Source organism: Electrophorus electricus, chromosome 10, assembly GCF_041902795.1.
Source record: "Electrophorus electricus isolate QZ-2024a chromosome 10, ASM4190279v1, whole genome shotgun sequence".
Lineage (NCBI taxonomy): Eukaryota > Metazoa > Chordata > Actinopteri > Gymnotiformes > Gymnotidae > Electrophorus > Electrophorus electricus.
This window is the reverse complement of record NC_137506.1, coordinates 11,998,699-12,008,871: the sequence shown is the minus strand read 5'-3', so window position 1 is coordinate 12,008,871 and position 10,173 is coordinate 11,998,699. Positions and strand designations below refer to the sequence as shown.

The window sequence follows — 10,173 nt, the reverse complement described above, 5'->3', positions numbered from 1 at the left end:
CATCTGAATATCTATTTCAGATTGGCAGAGATCTTGATACGCTTGATGACTGTAATTTTGACCCACTTTGTACTATGAATTATGCTGTTTATGATCAGAAATTTAGTATTATCCTTTGTGTTTTAGTTTTGATGATTTCCCTTCTTCACTTGATATGGTTCATACGTTTACCACCTTGTTCCACATTGCATATGACAGACTGCAGGTTTAATGATTGGATCAAGGAGACTGGATGGGTGATTGTCATTAGTGACTGGTGGATGGACTGGAAGGGAGAGTGCTTTCTTGGTGGGCAAACTGGTATGGAAGATCTAGGCACCGGACTGACATCGCCTGAGTGATGAGTGAGTGAGTGACGATGGTCAGCTGAGGAAAACGTGACCGAGGACGGGTAGGATCCTGGGTGTACACTGGGATGACCTAAGGCAGGCACTGCCGCGGTACTGGCTTGAGCTCCTTGTGGCAGCCTAGGTCCACGTATCCCTTGATGTATGGCCAGAACAAATGATTTGTCTGAGGGCTCGTCCTTTGTGCCTCAGTTTTGAAGGTATGGCCTACGTGTTCAGCAGTCTCATGAATGCAATGGATGGGTTTTGATAAAGAGGAGCAAGGGGAAATGATGCATAAGCTTTATCAAGCTCAAACTTGCGTTTGAGCTCTGTCTGCCTCTCGCCTTTCTTCTGGGCACGACCCACATACACCTGCTTCCCATTCAGCTGCTTCCTATTCATCTCATCCACAGCCCTTTTGGCGTCCTCGTGCCTCTCCAAGCTCACAAAGACAAAGCCCTTGGATTTGCCACTCTCATCTATCATGACGCAAATGCTCAGCGTTGGGCCGAACTTGCTGAAGAGCTCCTTCAGCTTCTTGTCGTCCATGTCCTCTCTAAGGTTCTTGATGTACACATTGGGGAACTCCATGACCCTGGCTCCCATCTCAGCCTCACACTCCTTGCGAGACCTGAAGCAGCCAATGAACACTTTGCGGTCATTGAGCAACATGCCATTAAGTTTCTCAATGGCTCTCTCCGAAGCCTCGCCGCTCTCACAGTGTACAAAGCCGTAGACCTTAGAGCCGCTGTCATCACACACCACCTTGCGGGAAAGGAATGGCAAAGTTGGAGAATGTGTCATAAAGGGTTCCGTAGTCAATAGACTTGTCCAGGTTTTTGAGGAAGATGTTGCCAATTCTGCTCTTCCTCAGAGAGGGGTCTCTTTTTTCCAAAAAGCAACAACAATTCAACAGAGCCAGGCAAGTGTCGACTGACCAAAGCGATCAAAGTAACACTTTAGCTTTAGAATTCAGATGACAGATGACAACTTAGTTGTTACGTAAGAGTTATTTTACGTAAATGTTTATTTTTTAATATTATCCAAATGCCATTTATTTATTTATTTTTATCGTTAATGATTAATTATTCAATTATTTAAACTGACAGCCTTAATAACATGAATGAGAGGCTTGTTTCTCTACTAGCCTATTAACTGTACTAGGCTTTAACAATAACAATGCCTTACATTTCAAAATATTACCCAGTTAAAGTATTTTCCAAAAATTGTCCATATGCTGGTCACACTGGATCATTTACCACATGGCTCAAAATAAATACTTTTACATTGATAAACGTAGCAACATTCATTTTCTTTAGCCTAATGCTAGGCAACAAAAATCTATCACATTAAAGATAGTTAATGGGATTAAATCAGTTTGCCTTGGAGAAGGCATTTGTTCTTTGACGTTAAAAATACTCGCCTGGAATTAAACCTAGTAGAGTTCCACAACGAGGTGCAATTTGTAAAAGGACGTCTTTTTCTCTCCGAGTAAGAAATCTGCAGAAATAAATACATCAGTTAAATTTTTAAATATGTAAGTTAGAAATGCAAGTATAAAGAGCAGATATATTATCTGTGCTAATTAATGAATGTATTTAAAGTATACATTTAGTAGGCCTAAAAATATAACTCGTATGTAAATCATATCTAAATATTTTTATTTAGAGTAAATTACATGCGACATATTGAAGATTTTGATTTCTTTGGCCCGCTACCACCATATCGCCTCATCAGGAACTTTTACACTTTATTTTTTATTTATTTTTATTTATAACTTGTATTATATACAAGTATATAGAATAAGTATTCGCCATCTGCACCATTACATGAAATGATGTGTGTGTGTGTGTGTGTGTGTGTGTGTGTGTGTATGTATGTATGTATGTATATGGTTATGTGCGAGTACATGTATGTTGGATTGTATATGTACACGTATTAGAGTGTGATATTTATCGTTTATGGATTGGCTCTGTATGGATTTTATCAAAGGTGTCCAGTCTAGATTATTGGTTCTGTTATTGATTAATTCTGAGAATTATTCTATTGATCTATATAGTCTATCAACAGATTTTTCTATTGGGTGACACTAATATTATTTTTTGTTTTCCAGTTCATGAGTATGTTGGGTTTTTTTGTTGTTGTTTTTTTTGCAATAATATTTTTATTATATCAATATAATAATGTTATACATAGTATCCTGTCATATTGGTTGATGATATGTCACCTAGGAGACATAAAGATGGTGTTGGAAGGATATGGTTATTTAAAGCATGGGATATGATGGTGATGACGACTTGCCAAAATTGCTTGATAGGTGTGCTCTGCCATGTGGCGTGAATGTAATCGTCAGCTGTGTTTTGAGTAAAGTATGTACAGATTGCTGAGCTTGTGAAACCAATTTTAAACATCCAATGTGTAGTATAATGTACTCTGTATTATTTTGTACTGAATGCATTGTAGGTTAGTGTTGCTGTCATGTGGTAATGATTATTACACATTTTAATCCAAACTGCGGCGTCGGGGGCTGGTAATAAATCTTCCTCCCATTGTCTCGATGGGAGAGTAACTGTGAGATTTGATTTCACTATTATTTTGTGTATCTTAGATAATAGGTTTTTTGTATTAGGAATGTTTAGAAATTCTGATATGGATGTAGGTATCGGAATTGATTTTTGAACACATAGGTGATCTTAGCTGATGGTATTGTAGGAATTGGGGGCTTTCTATACCATATTTTGGGGCTAGTTGTGGGCATGACATGAAAGAAGTCTTATGATAAATATGTTTAAGGTGTGTAATGCCTTTTTCTATCCAAGATGTAAAGTTTAATATTTTTTTCATGGTAAATTCTGGATTGTTCCAAATGGGAGAATGACTAGTTTGTGTGAGTGTGGAGTTTGATATCTTGTGGAATTTCCACCAGACTGTTAGTGTCATGGCCACCCTCAAACTGTTGAAACATGGATATTTTTTAATATAAGTCTGGGCACATTTGAAACACCTGCCGCAAACATTACTGACATTATATCTTGTTTATTTGATTGACTGTGTTTCTCTAGCCACAAGTACTTTTTTATTTATTTATTTTTTAATTTGGTAATTTTATATATAACAGCAACAACTGACATCTTAAGTTTTATGACAAAATGTGCAAACAAGCTGGCCTGAGAGGTGTGTAGCGGGATATGACTCAGTGCATCTCTGGTGCTGCTTTTGATGAGTACAGTGTCATGAGTGTGTCTGTCCAGCAGTGCAAAGAGGAGATACAGCTTCTTCTCCCGGAGGTTTCCGATAAATATGTAGATATGTTAGCACGATATAGAAAGACAGCTGCCCATCCTCATAGTCTAGGTACATGCCCACATTCCTGGGCAATTGTGTCAGTGCCAGAGGGGTCTCAGGCTTGGTGCAGGTGTACAACTTCTGGATGCTCCTCCAGAGCACCCAGAAACCCTCACAGTGGCTTTCTCAACTTGCTCAGACTCAAATCTGAATATCGGCGTCCGAAAGGTCTTAGAGAGGAACAAAAAACACAACACATTTGATTAATTGTTCCAGTATAAATATGGTTATCAAACATGCTTTTAAAAATATACTTCCATGGAGATGGTGCCCTACAGGGTAGTGTTGGAACAGTGTGTATAGGCTTAGTGTCATGTTGTGGCCCCGCCCCCTCCTCAAACATCTTGGTGTGTGTGTGTTCGTCTGTGTTGCCACACCCTCTCGTGTCGTTCACCTGTTCTCTGTTATGTGTAATCGGCTTGGGTGTATATATGTCTCGTGTGTCATAGTACGTGTGTTGGTGTTTGAGATGTGCATAGTGTTTGAGCTTTGTTGTATGTTTTGCATGTTTGCAAAAATAAAAGTGCGTTTCATCGTGCCTCGTCCCCGCATCCTGCTTATCCTCGCAACGTCACAACTAGACCACTTTAGATGTAACTTAGAACCTCCAGTGACCTCTGTATGTGTTTCTTTAGTTGTATGAGCTCCACTGGAGGAATCTGAATAGTTGACAATGGAAGAGGGGTATATCAGATTCACCCCTTCTGCCTCGGTGTGACAGATTAACACACTGCATTAACGTTTAGAAATAAAAACATATGGTAAACACAGTCTAGAAAATATTACCTTGTAACAATTCATTCAGTATATGAACTGTTTTCTCTGTCCTTATGTCTATAAACTAAAAGTAATAAAACATTTAAATGATAAATAAATTACATTTTAAATAAATTGTATAAATGTTCACAAATAAGAAACTACATTGGTCTGCACTTTTCTCCACAGATTCAAGGAACTCATGAAAGTTGGAAGCTATAGAAACACATAATACAGAATTATAGACTGACTGATGTGTGAGCAGAAAGATCACTGTGATGTTCTCATATCTAAAGCACTCAAAGCATTGATGTTATGTAAATGAACTGTGATCTGATTGGTTTAAGGAAATAGATTCACCTACTTTGAAGTTCAAGTTTTTATCAAAAGGTTAGAACTGGTTGACTATACTTTGTCTGTTCTGCAACAGGAAATGTAAACATTTATATCCAAAGTATTACGCGATAGAAATCAATTCAAGACTACCCGTTATTGACCGCTAGATGGGGGAAGATACGAAGAAATAAATGAGTCCAGATCCTCATGCCCGACTTTACGGTGAGACTCTGCTTTTACGTCATTAAAACGCTAAAGAAAAAAGGCCGCCATATTTGTAGTTCCACAACGTGAAAAGGCGTCATTTTGTATGCCAACGAATGAATAAACACCATGCCATGCCTTGAAGACGACGAAATTGCAATCTATTTAGCTATCCATAAGAATAAGAATAGCTGTATGATTTACACAATCACAAATATATTACATGTACATACATCTACATTTCAGTCGATCAAAATGTTTCACGCACTTATAACCGCAACTTTATGTTACAGCGGTCATATCAGAGATTTACCAATATAAAACAACAGGTGTCGTGTTCTGTAATAGAACATTTTAACATTTATATCCATATTACACTGCAGAAATCAATTCAAGACTGTAGAGTTGTCGTACCAAATGACGTAAACTCAATATAAACCGCTGACTTAATTTAATGAACAGTATTAAGATAATGAGTGAGTACAGCGAGTCTTGTCTTACTGATGCCTGTTCTAACTGAACATAGGCAGACTCCTGCATGCTGACTGGTCTAGTCACCAAACACCTGCAGCTATGGCAGCTCGTAGCAGACAAACAGGACAGTCGTTTATTCAAATGATCTACACTGACAACAGTTCTGAAATGTTACCCCTGCTGACATCAGAATGAATAAGATTCAAGTTCAGCAAATGTTAGCGCATTTGACAATGGGACAGAGACAGAGCAGGACGAAAATCCACCCTCTGCCGACTGAACAAGAGCGGCGGAGGATGAGCAATGACTGGCCCATTAGACCAATCTTGAAGCGGATAGATTTCTGGGCAGAACGTGACCAAAGCTGGAGGTTCGCAGCACGAAGATCAGGCACTTCTACAATTAATTATCCAAGAGGCCTAATAAGAACACCTGTGGAGGAAAACGCCATTATTCCGGGTGCCATGTTGACCTTTCCATCAGTACCGTCAAAAACCAACAACTTCACGGTATCTTCAACCACGTATTTTGACTGGTACCTACCTGGTGCAGTGATTTGTGAGCAGAACCGCACCCTGGTCGCCTGGAACAACGGAGGAAATTCGAGTCCCGCACCTGATTTTAAAACGGACACCTCTCCATGAAGATTATTTAAAACGCCCGCATGTACAGTTCTTTAAAAAATAAACAACACACGACCCATTGTGTTTGATTTTATGATGTATATGTACTGAACAGATATAAACAGCCTGTGTATTGTGAAAATACATGCATGTGTCTTCTACAGCAATTACTGTGCCGTGCACACTACGTTTGGCATGAAGTGTTTGCTTTTTCCAAAGCAAGTAGTATTAAATTATTCTCATAGAATAAATTTCACAAAGACATGGACTTTTCGGTTGACCGTAGAAAGATGTTTTTTTTTTTTGTCATTTCTTTAATGTGAATCGTATGTAGGTTACCACTGCTAAGCTTCACCAATGCCAAGGTAAGACCTCGAAAGGACGCAGAAAATTATTTTAATAACAGCTTCTGCTGATTTATTCAATAACTGTATGACACCGTTTGAGTGTACGTACCGACTGAAAACAAACTCAAATTATTAGAGACACTCTTACTGCGTCTCCACATTGAAACATATCAGTTAGTTAGCTAGGCTGGCTAACTAGCTTACCTTTATTAGCTAACTAAGATAATGGCGAAGAGGATTACGTTAAATCGGCGTTAAAACAAAAAAAATGCTCAGATTAACTTGTGTCTCATGGCACGCAGTTGAGTTTAAAATGAAACACAATGAAATCAAATTAAATTGACCCAGCTGCAACAAGCTCAGCAACCACATTTAATTTCACTGATTGGTCAGTTAGCCAGGCTATACAAAACAGGCTATTGTTTTGTACACATTGTACACATGTGAAATATCTGCCTTGAAATTACAATGAAATGACTTCCGGGCGCACTGAAAAGTGTTATATACACAGACACCCCCATACCAACATAAGCATAGTGCAACTCTATGTTTACGCACCAGAGATTGAGTGGGCAAGTGCGTATATATGCACGTTTAAATTATTATACACAAATGTAAGTAGTAGGCTATTTATGTGAAAATGTTTCATATGTATGTACAAGTAGTGTTTCCCTGATTTCTCCCTAAATGGCCCCTCATAGTTCAGCAGTAATGAGGCTAGTTAGATTTTGCTCAGAATTAAGTACACTTTGGGATGTTATATGTATCACAGTCTCCGGTGAGCCGTACATGGTTAATCAATCCAGGTTGAGGTAGAGTCACTGCATTAATGACACATCTGTTTGCATTGCCAGTTGTTGCTATGGCAGCAATGAAATTAGGAAATTCAAAGAAAAACAACTCATCTACACTCTTGGAACTTTAGAACCCCATATGTCCTGTGGCCCAATGTCACACGTGAGGGGAATCCCATCAACACCTCTACAGATCAGTCTGTGGAAAGACACTGAAGAGGACAGAGGAAAAATGAGGCGTTTCTGGAGATGGTGTGCTGGACGCATCGAGGACGAATACACAGACACAAAGGATGTGGAGGGTAAATGTAAATATAATGCCAGTCACACCTGCGGTTGCTGCTGCTGCCACTCATACCTGTGGTTAAAATTCCTTTTTTGTCTTTAGCGCTGCATTGTCGCCTCTATCTCCCAATAATTCATAGTCGAGGCTTTAGAAATCTAATTTTTTGGGGGGTATATGCCATTTCCTGTTATTTGTGCAGAATACACACACTTTCACTTAGGAATCCACAAAGTGTTATAAATGAGGTCCCTGAATAACATCAATCTATTTCTACACTATATGGCTTTCTAATTTCATATGTCTGTCTGTCTTTCTGTTTGTCTGTGTGTGTGTGTGTGTGTGTGTGTGTGTGTGTGTGTGTGTGTGTGGTTCTGTGTCAGTAGTGGGGCCTGTGGCCCGATTGGAGTGTTTGCGGTGTGAGAAGGAGGAGTTGGAGAACAGTTTGTTGGAGCAGCTGAAGGAGTTCAGGTGGCAGAAGCAGAAGGAGCTGCAGGTTCTTCAGGAGATGCTAAAACACAAGCAGCAGGAGGAGACAGAGCTCCTGCAGAAACAGCAGGAGGAGGAGGAGCATAACAGGTCCATCAAGAGTAAGTACTATGAAAATGCAATAATACTAACATAACTAATAATGAATGTTAGCCTTTAGGCTCCAATAAAAGTGATACTAATATATGTATAGTACTATATATATTATATTTTATAGATCCTGTAGGAATTATGTGGTATATAGAATCTGTGTTCTATATATATATATATATATATATATATATCCAGCAGTAATGATACTTGCTCTGGCAGATATGAAAATGGCCTGTGAACAGGAGAAGAAATCTCTGGAGGAAGAACTTGAGAAGCTCAGACTGTCACTGCAGGTAGAGATCCCTTATAGTGTCAGTACACATCCACCAGTACCTCCACCTTTCACTTATAGCAGCAGTACACATTCAGTACACATTCCCACCTTTCCATTGTACTGGCTCTAGTGATGATTCGTGTGTGTGCGTGTGTGTGTGTGTGTGTGTGTGTGTGTGTGTGTGTGTGTGTGTGTGTGTTATACCAGCCCATAGAGGAGGACATTATGAGTCTGAAAGTGGCTCTGGAGATAAAGAACCAGGATATCAAAGATCAGCACGATCATCTGGTAAAACTATATACTCTGTTTATATACTATATACTCTGTATGTAGTACCTGGTTTAACACAATATCCTCTGTATATATACTATATACTGTTTATGTAGTACCTGATTTAACACTATATCCTCAGCTTACTCTAGTCTGCAGATGTGAAGAAATTAAACAGAATGTGTATCTGTGTATATGTGCGCACCTGTATGTGTGCCCCTGTGTGTGTGTGTGTGTGGAGAAGCATGTTCTGGTTCTCCTGCAGCAGAATGCAGCACTAATTGCCAGGAAAGACCTGCATGTCGCCAAGTCCAGGTCTCTACACCTCTGCACTGTTTCACTCACACATCAGCATGTGGTGTTAGCAGGACTAAGACCTTTAAGGGAGACTCCTTTAAACCTTTAAGGGACTAACCTAGTACTTGTTTTCTTCATATGGCTGGGTTTGACACCTTTCATCACAAGAATCTGTAGCACTCAATCTGGTAAAACAATGCGCTCTCTATGTATACTATATACTCTTTACGTGTCAAGTTGAAATCAGCTCATAATCAAACTCATAAACATATATATCAACTTATGCTAGTGTATCTACAGATGTGAAGAAATTAAACAGTATCTGTATGTCTGTATGTGTGCCCGTGTGTGTGCGTGTGCATGTGTGTGTGCGTTGTCATCAGGCCCAGAAGAACGTGCTGTTGGAGAAGCGTGTTCAGGTCCTCTAGTAACAGAATAGCACCAAAATGCGAGGATAGGCCTGCATCTCGCCAAGTCCAGGTCTCTACACCTATGCACTGTTTTACTCACACATCAGCATGTGGGATGAGCAGGACTAAGACCTGCAAGGGATTTAACCTTTAAGAGATAATCTGTTCAGAACATCCTAAAACATTTTAAGAAAGTTCTTAAGGGCTATGGAAGTGTTATTCAAATGAGTTCATGAAAGTTTGTAAGGGTTACATTAGGGTTGATCGAATGAGATAATTCCATATGACCTCTATAAGGCTTCATATAATAAGCGCTGTTAGCCTCACAGATGTACTATATCTGTAGCCTTTAACAGCAGGCTACGCTTCACACCACGTCTCTTCTACCCTCAGGCGGTTGGCAGAGAAGATGCCTAACCTGCAGAAGTACCTGGACAAAGAGGACATCGAAAAGAAGCTTCTGAGCCGAACCAATGAGGAGCTGCCCTGTAAAGAAAATATAAATATCTGTATAATATGTAAATAAAAGGAAGATGTGGTTGTATAGTGTAGTCGTTTGATTATAAATAATCTCATAATAATCTTATCTACAAATTCTGCAGGAGTACCTGGACAAAGAGGACATCGAAAGAAGGTTCTGAGCCAAACCAATGAGGAGCTGCCCTGTAAATAAAATATAAATATCTGTATAATATGTAAATAAAAGGAAGATGTGGTTGTATAGTGTAGTCGTTTGATTATAAATAATCTCATAATAATCTTATCTACAAATTCTGCAGGAGTACCTGGACAAAGAGGACATCGAAAGAAGCTTCTGAGCCGAACCAATGAGGAGCTGCCCTGTAAATA

General features: G+C 39.3%; 1 pseudogene; it reads right to left on the bottom strand.

The window, feature by feature from the left end:
• Positions 1 to 538: 538 nt before the first annotated feature.
• LOC145659401 (polyadenylate-binding protein 1A pseudogene) overlaps positions 539 to 10,173 on the bottom strand; it is a 104,947-nt pseudogene continuing 95,312 nt past the window's right edge.